General features: G+C 35.9%; 1 protein-coding gene across 3 annotated transcripts in view; it reads right to left on the reverse strand.

Annotated features, from left to right (window-relative positions):
* Fife (regulating synaptic membrane exocytosis protein fife) overlaps window positions 1-12,657 on the reverse strand; it is a 217,170-nt gene that overhangs the window by 37,723 nt on the left and 166,790 nt on the right. The gene's annotated exons all lie outside the window — the stretch shown is intronic.

Genomic DNA, 12,657 nt, shown 5'->3' on the forward strand with positions numbered 1-12,657 from the left:
CGTGACCTTGCGCAGACCCTATATTTCCTTCTGTAATCTACAGGGAATATATTATTATAGTAGAGGCATAAATATAAATCTTCTAAATAGAATAAATAAATTTGCATTCCTACAAATTTTGGGGGGCTCAGCCGGGATCGCGCGAGGCATCACGAAATTTGGCGTCGAAAACAGGGAAAATTAATTATAAAATTATAAAGTAGTTTTTGTGCGTTTCGAGAACATTCAGCGGACGTTTGCGAGTGTGTCGGGCGGCCGAAAAAAAAAAACAAAGAGTAGTGCGCGCGTCGTAAAGAAAGAAAGCGATGAAAGATTTGAATAAGTATACGGTCGCGTCGTTAAAAGAACTCTTAGCGACGCACGGTCTATTGACCATGGGCACGAAAGCCGAACTCGTGGCGCGAGTGCAAGAAGCCGATCCAGAGGGAACGTGGCTGATAGATGAGTGTACCGATGCAGGGGGTGACATTGGAGCCTCGTATGCGGGTGATGCAGCGAGTACATTATCAGCAGCGAGTCAACAACAACGTGAAATCGAACTGTGTAGAAGGGAGAAGCAGCTAGCCGAGAAGGAGTTAGCAGTAGCGCGTCTCGAGATCGACACCATGCGAAGGATGCTTGATCTTGAGGCTACAGCGAGAAGAAATCCACAATGGCAGGCGACGCGCGGCAGTGCGTACCATCGAAGAACTGATGTCCGTGACAGCGTGCAAACTACCCCAGCAAATAACGACGATGACAACTTTTCGATGCAGCGACGACCACCGAAAGTCAATGTGACGACGATTGCTGATTTACTCGGCGAGTTTGATGGAAAATCAGGCAACTTTGAGACGTGGGAAAGGCAAATTAGATTGCTTAAAACCACCTACCAACTCGATGACGACTTCGCACGCGTACTTATGGGAATGCGGCTAAAGGGCAAGGCGCTCGAGTGGTTGCATTCTAAACCGGAGTACATCACGACGGCGTTTGACGAACTTCTTGGCGAATTGCGAGCGACCTTCCATCGTCGACAGAGCCGGTTAGCATCGAGGAGGAAGTTCGAACAGCGCATATGGAAACGAGGTGAGACGTTCCATGAGTACTATCATGAAAAAGTAATTTTGGCTAATGCAATACCAATCCATCATGACGAGGTACTCGAATATTTAATCGACGGGATACCTGACGAGACGTTGCGCAATCAGGCGCGCATCCAGCGCCTATCATCGACGGAGGAGCTGCTAGAAGCCTTCGGGGAAGTGACTCTTCGCGACCAAAGGGCTAACATACCAGCGACAGCAAGACGTGCGGGGCGGACCAGCGCCTACAACAGGGAACCGCGCCCGGATGCAGAAAACAACGTCGAGGGCACCATGAAAAGCGTAACGCGTTGCTATAATTGCGGTGAACGTTACCACATAAGCGCGAATTGTCCGACGAAACAACGCGGCGTGAAATGTTTTAACTGCCAAGAACGCGGACATGTTGCATCGAAGTGTCCGAAAAAAGCGGAAATGAACAAGCCAAGTTGTTCTATTACGGAAGTCGCGAGCGAAAAATACATAAAAGAAATCGGGCTAAACGGTCGTAAAATAGAAGCGGTGATCGATTCAGCTAGCGACATTAGTCTAATAAGCGCGAGCGAATATATCAAACTCGGTTGTCCATTGTTCTTATTCGGCGAACTATCTTTTAACGGTATTGGTTCGAAAAATAATGTGACGTTGGGAGAATTCGAGACCACGATCGCGATAGACGGACATTCCTATCGAATTCGCGTTCATGCTGTCCCTGACGTTATGATGCGGCACAAGCTCCTCATTGGGGCGAACTTCTTAAAGAAAACCGAAGTAAACATGCGAGGCAAAGATATTACAATTCGACCATTGTCGACGACAGCCGCGATCTATAAAGACAGCGATGGTGTGACCGCGCCGGAAGTTTTTCAAATCGACGTATCGTGTAACACGACAAGCGTAGTAGACGTTTCATGTATTACCAACCCAGAGCAACGCGCAGTAGTGAGTAAACTCGCGAATGACTACAAACCGAAGAAGACGAACAAATTAGACATGACGATGAAGTTAGTACTGTCGGACGATGAGCCCGTGTATCAATCTGCAAGACGCCTATCGACTCATGAGAAAGACATAGTCGATGCGCAGATTGACGAATGGATTAGCGACGGGATCGTTCAGCCGTCTACATCCGACTACGCTAGTCCGATAGTACGTTTACGAAAAGCGCAAGAAGAAGACGACAGCATCAAGAAACTACGACATCCGATCCACCCAAGACTAAAAGAATATCCGGATGTAAAGGAACTACTTGAGAAGGAGTGGATGATGACGTTCCAGGATGACCGATGCGAACTGCGAGCTCGAGCGAGTGAAGACATTGCTAAGATTCAAAAAGAAAACAAACGAACATTTGACAAAAATCGACGAGCGGGTAGAGCTTACCGCGAGGGCGAACTGGTTGCTATTAAACGAACGCAGAGAGGACCTGGTCTTAAAGTATCGCATAAATATTTTGGACCATACGAGGTCATTCGTACTCTCCGTAACCAGCGATATCAGGTGCGTAAAGTTGGCACCGGAGAGGGACCTCAAGAGACTTCAACCGCAGTCGAATATATGAAGTTGTGGACTGACAGCACAGATGACGAATTTTCGGACGAAGACGACGAAGTCGGCGACATTCGAGGGCGAATGTCAACGCAGGATGGCCGATTGTAGGGACGAGTTTTGCGCGAGCGAAATACCGAAGTTTTTTCGATTGAGCGAGCGACTGTTTCGGTGGGTCGACGGGTCATTGGAAGCCGGTGCGAAAGACAAAGGCGGTGTGTTGTATTCTAACCAGCGACCGATACGGACGTGAGTCGACCGGTATCGAGTAAAAGTTTTTAAAAGGAGTTTTTGAGAAAACGTGTGTGTGTTCCGCGGTGCGAGCGGGTGTGACTTTTCCTTTTTCTTGTACGCGTCGTGACCTTGCGCAGACCCTATATTTCCTTCTGTAATCTACAGGGAATATATTATTATAGTAGAGGCATAAATATAAATCTTCTAAATAGAATAAATAAATTTGCATTCCTACATATATGATAGAATAATAGAATTTGAACGTATAATAGAAATTGAAACTGATATGTTCAATAATTTTAACAAAAAAAATGTCAAATACCCTGCAATTTTTACTGCCCTCGTTGTCCAAAAATTAGACACATCTCTTATTACATCAAAGAAAAACAAACTGACATAATAGTACACGTTAATACTCCACACTTGAAGAATACACACGTAAATATTGTGTCAAGAGAAGCTTTTAATTGTAGATAACCCGGCCTCGTAGTCTTCGCTAAATTAATTTTGTACAAATGAGATGATCCACTCCAAGAAGCTAGAAAAAATGTTCCTCATAAGGAACGGCCGTAAAATCATCCTTCAACATTCGACCCATGAAAAATTAACTCCAAAGATAAGCAATTTTTTTAACAAAAATTGTATGATTTTTGACGTATTAGAAAAAATGTTAGAATTAACAAAAACTGTTCAATAATGTTTAAAAAGGATAAGTTTGCCATATTTATTTTCGTTATTTTATATTCGTATAATAAATAAAATTACATTTTTTATTACAAAAACAATGGTATATGTACATATGTAATAATTTCAATAAACGATGTTGAGAAATTCCATTTCTGATGTGGACCGCTTATTGTATGCACCTACATAATATGTTCGCATTAAAGCGACAAGAACAACGTGTTTACATTTTCGCTCTGCCTGTAGTTACTCGTACGATCATTTTTTCATTACGATCGCAAGTAAGAATCGCCATTGGCCGAAGACGGCAACGAAGATCGACAGCGACCGTAACAAGACCAAGTGAGAGAGAAGACTGCGTCATTTGCGTAGCCTTCTAAGTAAATGTTAGCTACTAAAAAAGAGAACGATTTCGTTCTTATTGAAATGCAATCATTAATTCGATAAGTTGCTCGTAATGAAAAAATGAGTACAATTTAATATGTATAATAATCATTAATATTTTACACATTTCCATCTAGATAAATTCCATGTAATTACAATTTACACAAAAACAAGTCATACTAAAATTAAAACAAACATTATCTTCACATTTTCTTACATTACAAATCAAGAAGTTATACTTGTTTTAATACTAACATGACTTATTTTTGTATAAATTGTAATTATATGGAACACATCTTGTTCGAAATAAGTATAAGCGGATTTATATTATTTTTAATAAATGGAAATTAATTTTTTTCGCCGTGAATAAATATTAATGATTATTACGTATATTAAATTCTATTCATTTTTTCATTACGAGCAACTTATTGAATCAGCGATGGTACTTAAACCGTAAACAAATTATTCGGTTTGTGAATATTTGACGCTGTATTGAGAGCCTACGCCGATGCACCTTGCTACGAATTCATTCTCATTTAGACTTAGGATTACTACCATTGGTCTTTGTCACCGTCTTCGGCCAACGACGATTCTTGCTTACGATCGCAGGAGCAGCAACGGACTACGGTTACAGCGAGGATGTAAACACGTTGTGCCTTCTTCGCGTGGACGGATAATACCTACTGGTATCAACGTTGACTCGTTGACACAGATGCAGTTCACAATTTCTGCAAATTAATTATAGCAAATAGAATCTACATACAAATTTTTTTCACTCTCTGAATATTGCAATATACATTTTATTTTAAGCATTTTATATATTTTTACATATTATGTATGCCTGTTTTTCAATTTTTTCTATATTTTAACATGTCATAAGTATGCAAACGCACGACAAACTTATTGAGCAACCTAGTACTATACTTTTTTATTGAACGAAAAAACTTATTGAGCAACCTAGTACTATACGGTCCAATAAATTTTATCGAACGACAAAACTTATTGAACGGCCTAGTAATTCCTATAATACCACCGTAGATAATGACAACTGCATTTCGGTTCGATTTCAACTAACAAGTAACAGTACTCTAGATGATTTATAAACGTACTTGATCCTTTTTAGTGTACCCGTTTTGTATCATAAGTAAATACTTGATGAAATTCTGAAGGGTAAAGCAGATTTATATATAGATTCTATTTGTTACAATTAACTTGCAGAAATTATAAATTGTATCAACGAGGGTATTACGTACAAACAGTCAGCGTTGATGCGAATAAGTATACAAGCCATAATCAGTCGTCAAATGAAATGGAATTTTGATATTATTTGTTGAAACAACTATTTATGTATATACTCCAAAAATAACAATATATATTGTTACGCGTTTTTTCTTGTTACATAAATATTTATTGTATCTCTTCAAGCATAATAATTGCATAAATTTTGCTAACTTATTTTAATATAGATAAACATTTTTTGTTAACTCTATAAATTTGTTTCTAATATATCAAAAACCATACAATTTTCGTTAAACAAATTTGTATTACCTTTAACTATATCCGTGTTAGCTTTTCGAGATCGAACTGTGAAAAGTGATTTCATCCCTTAAACTTAAATCGCCCCACCTAAATAAATACGTATCTAATATTTTTGCCAGTTCTTTAAACCTGCGAAATTTCATCCATCTCAAGCCGAACTGTTCGCGGATCTTCTTTATAAATGAAAAGAATGAAATCTTTTTTTTGTCGCGTATAAAATACATTTTCACGATAATAATGTTATTACTTTATTTCATACAAAACCCTAACCATTAGTGAAATAACTTTTCTGAAAAATTCTAATCATTACAAATGAATCTGAATTCGTTTAAAAAATCATTTGAGATTATTGTTCGTTAGATTAATGTATGATAAATGGGCTATTCTCGTCGTTAACCCTGACCCAACATTCTATAAAATTAAGGAAGTAATAGTTCTAAGAGCTCTAATATTGGTAATGCTATTTTCTCAAATTTCTGTAACCGATATTTATATTATATAAGGAACTTGTACTCCAGAAGCTTCTTTAAATTTTTATAGAAATCCCAACATTATCCATCCAAAGTCTAAATGAGTAACTATCACAAACTAACCTACACAGCGACAACTTCGTTCTAAATTAAATACAAAAAATACTCTTTCTGCTGTTCACCAATATCATTACTGGTGATATCATTACTAACTATGGCTTTTCTTTTTCTTTATTTCATTTCTTCCTCACGTATGCGCGCGCGCGCGCGCGCGCGTGTGTGTGTGTGTGTGTGTGTGTGTGAGTGAGCGAGATGGGGTCACTGGTCGTAAGACGATGGGACCATGGATTATCCCGCGACACGGACAAAATAGAAGCCCATCGTTTGATTGCCATCTAGCAACTGCCTGAGCAAGCCAGTACGGCCGGTCTACGCCTTCGACATCCCCAAGAAGCGTGACATAAGTCATGTAGGCCCCAAATTCTGGGGTACAAGAAAGGTCGTCGCCCTGAACGGTGGTTGTTGTTGTAATAGCATGTTTCTGAAGGAAGAACGTTAAGTCTAGCGTATCGTAGAGTGTGGTCAATTGCGAAGTATCTAGAGGAGTGCTGTCTACTCTAAATACGGTGTAATAAATTGCGATTCCAAAGTACCTCGAGAAGTTTTGTCTACTAGAGATATCGTTGCTGTTTATTATTCGTGTATTAGTTGAACAAATATTTCTCACAGATCCCAATCCTTAGATAGAAATCCTACAATATTTTATACATTTGTAACAGCGGAATTTTCCATTTCCATTTGAGTCTGCTTTGAGTGCAGGCCTAGAATAAGATGCATTGCGTGCGGACGGACCTGCGTTAGAATAAACACTTTGGCACTGATATGTCGCTAGGTTTTTCGAGGGCACGAGCAACCCTTTACAGGGGGTCGTGCAAAACGACGAGCGTGGTAATGCGTGAAAACGAAAGGTGTTGGAATGAATACAACGATCTTAAGGGTGCCAGTTGTCGATTTCTTTTGGCTTGTCTTTTTAGTCGAGTTCCAAGTCCAGAGTCAGGAAGACCATACGACACTGTCGTCGTTCACATCAAGACATATCACTGTATACGCATTTGTTCGGACTTTATATTCTTATATGTACAAAAACTGTACTACTAGATACGCGAGATCCCTGCATATTATAATAAACTAGATATTATAATCTGAACTTTACAACAAACGGAAATGCGTGTGGTCCGGAGAAAATGTAGAGTGTTTGGAAAAGGCGAGCGATCGAGATGGGTGAACGTGACCAGATGCCTGAAGTGAGAGAGGTTGAGGATTAGAATGAAAGGGAATGAATGCGCGTAAGAATATAGGATGCGAAAGAAGCATGTTTGAAGTAGTAGGACGGAAGAGAGTTTTAAAGACACAGGCGACGAAGACGGTAACGACGCGTGCCGAAGGCACTGAGACGATTAGTTTAGTTTTGGAATAATCAATCTACTTTTAGTATATAAAGGGAAATTTCTTTTAATACCACGTTTTAACATAATCAAATACTACACTTTCGTAGATTTAAAATATTAATTGAAAGGTGAAAAATATAATTCCCAAAAAATGTAATTATTGGGGTGGAAGGTTATTTTCATAAAATAATTTATGTGTACGAACAATATAGAACCGTCGTGCCATAAAAAAAGATTTGCGTCACTTTTCTTGTTTTCTACTCGAAGTTGCATTGCATTCATCGAATAATTTAACGGGATACCTATTCTTTGCGAAAAAAACGTAACTATGAATACAAAATTTACAGAGATTACGGATTTAAACTATTTACTTATTGTCTATTTCATAAGTATTCAAATTCGAATTCAACAATCATCGTTAATTCGCGTTAGCCGTACAAAAAATGCGTTAATTGAATGTGACCCAAAATGATCACAACGAACGGACCAGCATTTCAAATGTTTTGATGTTCTCGAAAACGGAATGCAAATTTGAACCATAAATGAAATATAGACGTAGGATGTTTCATTTTAAATTTCTTACAAGCCAAATACAGAGTGATCTAAAAAAGTTGTCAAAGTATTTAAAAGTATATATTTTAGTAATGGAGCAAAAAAATTATATACCATAGTCGTGAAAATGGGCAATAAACAGTGAAAAATTAAATCATAAAATATGATGATAAAAGTTAAAAATGTTACCATACATGTCTGGTGTTTTGCAAATACGCATAAACATTTAATTTTATCGTGTATTTCTAAATTAGAGAATAGTAAGATAGTAGATACTATTCTTAAGTTTCCTTTTAAGCAGTTTTGACATAGACGAATAGATTGAAGGATATAAATAAGAAAATATATTTGAAAGTTTCTTTCAAAAGGCCTTATCGTACACTTTAAAATGTTACAACTCGCAAGAAAATAGACATCATTTTACATTAATTTTTCTTTTTAAATATCTACATATTTAGTATCGCTTCCACTGAAGCTAGGTTATATTAGCAACGATGATTCACTACTTTAGAGACATAACCTGAATCAAATAGTATGGAGAAGCATCGTATTTTTCAAAAATAATATTATACGATGAATTGTGTGTTATTGTAATTTGTCTATTGTATTTATCACAAAATTGAGTAGACACAAACGAATGAGATAAGTCTGGCACGGCCAAGTTTAAATCTTTCAATAAAATTTTTTCATTTTTCCCAATTTTGTATTGCCAAAAATTACACTAGTTAAACTATAGTGGATTTTGTAAGTCGGATTTTGAATTGATTTATTTAATGTTTCTGTCAAATTAATTATTCTGAAATAATATGTGTTTTTAATCTTATAGCTGCGAAAATTGTTACTTCGACTATTGATATCTTAATATGCTAAGTAATACAAAAGCTGACACGGATTATCTACAATTTATGCCTTCCTCTTTGACACCATTACAGTCGTATGCAAATGTAAGTATTCTTGGAGCAGTGTACACATTTAAGATTGAGGAAACAAAAATTAAAACCTGCACCTTTCCAACTTTTATTAACGAGCATTACTTTGCATATTTTTATGAAAAACATCGAACCATGAAAATGTAATTTTATTGAAGTAAGAACTTTGTCACATGTACTGCAATATTAAATTACTTCATGAAAACATTTGATACTTCAAACAAACACAGTAAGTTATAAATGGTTTTTGATAACATTTTGTATTCATATTACTGAAAAACGTATTTGAAGCAATCAATACGAAGCAAAAATTAATCGTGTCGGTTTATAAATTTTCATCTACATTTCAGAGTTTAGCTTTAGAAACAGATTTAAGAAAATGTTGCTGCTTTCTTCTACGAAAGCAATGCAACGTAATAAATAGTTGAAACATTCTCAGAACTGATCAATCGGTCCATTGTAGCCCACAATTTTGCATCACGACGTAGAAAGTATGCACAAAATGTGGGAAAACCTAAGAATTCGTCGATTTATTAAATAGTAATTTTGTTTCAGAAACCAACAAAGTACCTACTTGAATTTCAGTTATGCTTTTATTATCCGCGGTAATCGATATGGAATATTCTCGGCGTTCCACCGTGAATTAACATACCAGATGCTTTCTGCTCCATCGCGGACGAAAACGGAATAGTGGATTCCTTATCGAAGTGCAAAACGATACTGTTCGTTTTACATTATTTTTCCAAGGAAAGAAGTTAAAGAAAAATGTATAAAGTACCGTAATTGATCGAAAAATCAAAAGTTTTCCCCTAAAAAGAAAGTTACTCTTGAAGATTCTCCAAGTTTCAGAACATAACAACTTTAGTTTATATACGACACACACCTATTGTCAGAGACCCTGTATAATTACTTACGGATCCACCCAACAGAGATACGGGATTATGGCTTACAAATAATGTATCCGATCCAAAGATCGTACTCTTTCAAGGACAGTAATAATAAAATCGTTATAAGCAAGCCAACACTTTGTCCGTAGGATGGTTCACATTTATGCGTGGGTGATCCCTAGCTAATAGCACCTAGAGTCATTACAAGAAAGCGTTTCTTGCCAGTAGTATTTAAACAGTACGAAGGAGAACATCATTCTCCGTAACGCACGTTCTCGCACAGTTTTTGCTTTCGTTTAAGCGTCGTCGAATGAAGCATCAATTAGAAGCGTACAAATTAATGTCTATCTCCGGAAAGACTTGAAATCACGGGAAGTATCACGATTTAATTCTATTCATCTACACCTACGTTTTCCTAAATCCGTTGCGAAAACCGAAACGAGATCGATCACATCGATTCCTACGACTTCTCCGAAAGATAGAACGGAGGAGTCTTTTCTGTAGTGCAATTTGGTCGAAGCATACGTGGGAAAACAATTGTATTCGTTATAGAAAGGATTGTTTGTACCTTGTATTCGTCCGTGTAAAATGGATTGTCAGTTTGAACTCTGTTGCAATTGTACAACATGAATTTTTTACAAAAATCTTTATCGGTTTACATTATAAACATACAAATTGGATGGTAATACGATATTTTGATTTGTCGTGAGTCTGGGTGTTATTTGATGCGCGATTATAGCATATGTGTATAAATTAAATGTTAACAGAGATTCGCTAAGAAGATTTTTATTCAATCTCGTTTTATAACTTGATACTACAAGGAACGGATTTTCTTGAATGCCAAATTTTAATATGTACGGACAATATATTGTATTCAAAAATACAATATTTTATTAAAAAGGAAACATAATAATTCCGTGAAAAAAAACATCTGTTTTAGTAAAATATCGTAATAAAATAAGATAAAGTTAGTTTTACTGTATGTTTTTATCAACACTTGTTTTAGTTTTATTAATTGAAATTTGAAAATATTCCAAACTAAATAGAAAAATCGAGTAAAATATTTTGAATGTAATAATTCCTTTATTCATGAGATATTATAGGAAAGATTAAAACAAAATCATCGTACACTTTATCCTGATCCCAACTTTATAACTTAAGAATCATATGATATTCAAATGAATTTTAATAGTAGTGAAAATATTTTTCCGAATAACTTTTAAATAGAACACTGGGACTTAATATAAAACTTTCTTTTTTGTTGTAGAACTATATACCCACAAAATAAACTAAAATTCGAAAATTTTCATCATCGCATCGAATAGATTTGATTTACACTTTATAAATATTGCAACGTACTTTCTTTAAAGTCAATAGTAAAAATTTAGTTGTAAATACTTCATGTGAAAAATGATTCGATATTTAAAATGTAATTTTATGTATTATTTAATACCAGTATAAAAGTACAATTGCGCTCCGTTAAATGGAGAGCTGCCATTACGTAATTATTTACATTCATTTTTAAGCACACGCGTGTCAATTTATGAAATATCCAATTTCATGTCCTTTGCGAATCAAGTACAAATCAAATTCATAAAATGAGTAATAAAATGAAAAAGTTTCAAATCATTGAATTTTTCTGCTTCGAGTCGCATTATACCAAAAAGCAATGTAACGTTTATTTTTTCGATTGTACTTTTTTTTTTACTCCAACATTTTGCATCAATTTTTTCGTTAAAATACAAATGTGTATAAAATTTCGTCTCTGGTTATATTTACAGTACAGTGTTTAGTATTTATTACGAACTATTTTGAAGGTGGAACTTTTGCAGTAACTCAGACAAAAACGCGATTGTCCATATTCAACGAAAACAGTTATTCGTTGTTATTTTTTTGTTTTTATTGTTTTATGATTTTATTACGAAATATTTACACTCAGTCTCTGACTTTTGAAAATACGTGCACTCGCCGTACAAACATTACGGTTTGACATAGCTTAGTATTTAAAATTTTCCACGCAGCAGAGTTCGAAATGTGTCGGTCGAAACTATAGCTAGAACTATTTCAATATTTCATAGATATTACGATGCTACCAATGAACCTCAAATATTTCAGTACTTGAATATCGTTTCTGGAATATTTAAATAATCAATATATCGTTATTCGACTATTTGAGTATTCGAATATCGTTGTTAGAATATTTGACCATTCGAATATATAAGTATTCAAATACTATTCTTCGAATATTCGAGTATTCAAGCATCGTTATTCGAAAATTGAAATACAAATATTCCTCTACTATTAACGACGAACTGATATTAATAATAAAGAAAATTGATTTACAGACCACGTGACACTATTTAAATACTATGAATACCCAAATAATCAATCGCTACAATCGTCGAGCATTTGAATACAGAGAAATTCGTCAGATAGTCCCAGCCACGGTCGAAACTTCTGTCACGAATGCCCGAACACCGTATTGAAATTCAAGGAAGTATCGTCGAGTGGCCCGTGAACACAGTTCGAGCAATAAAATCTTCCACTATCGAGCAAAGAATAAGAAACAACGGACTTGAGAATTCGGCACGCGATAGTTTCATGCGCGTCCTCCGTTCTTTCCTCGGACGAATCGATGGAAAACGTTTGCACACTCGCGTCTCGTTTATACCAAAGAGCACACGTTGTTATTTACATCGAAGGCGATCGTTTACGCTCTACTATGTCACAGTCGCTATTTTCTGTTTCTACACACCGAGTTCCTACATAACGGTAGTACGAACGCGTACTGGTGTAGTACAAGTGGCTCGGTACTCGCATTGGATACGGATCATGAGATAAATATATATATATATATTTATATATACATATATATGTGTGGTGTGTATATACATATATATATATACATATATACATAT

This window comes from Ptiloglossa arizonensis, chromosome 10 (genome assembly GCF_051014685.1).
Source record: "Ptiloglossa arizonensis isolate GNS036 chromosome 10, iyPtiAriz1_principal, whole genome shotgun sequence".
Taxonomy (NCBI): Eukaryota; Metazoa; Arthropoda; class Insecta; order Hymenoptera; family Colletidae; genus Ptiloglossa; species Ptiloglossa arizonensis.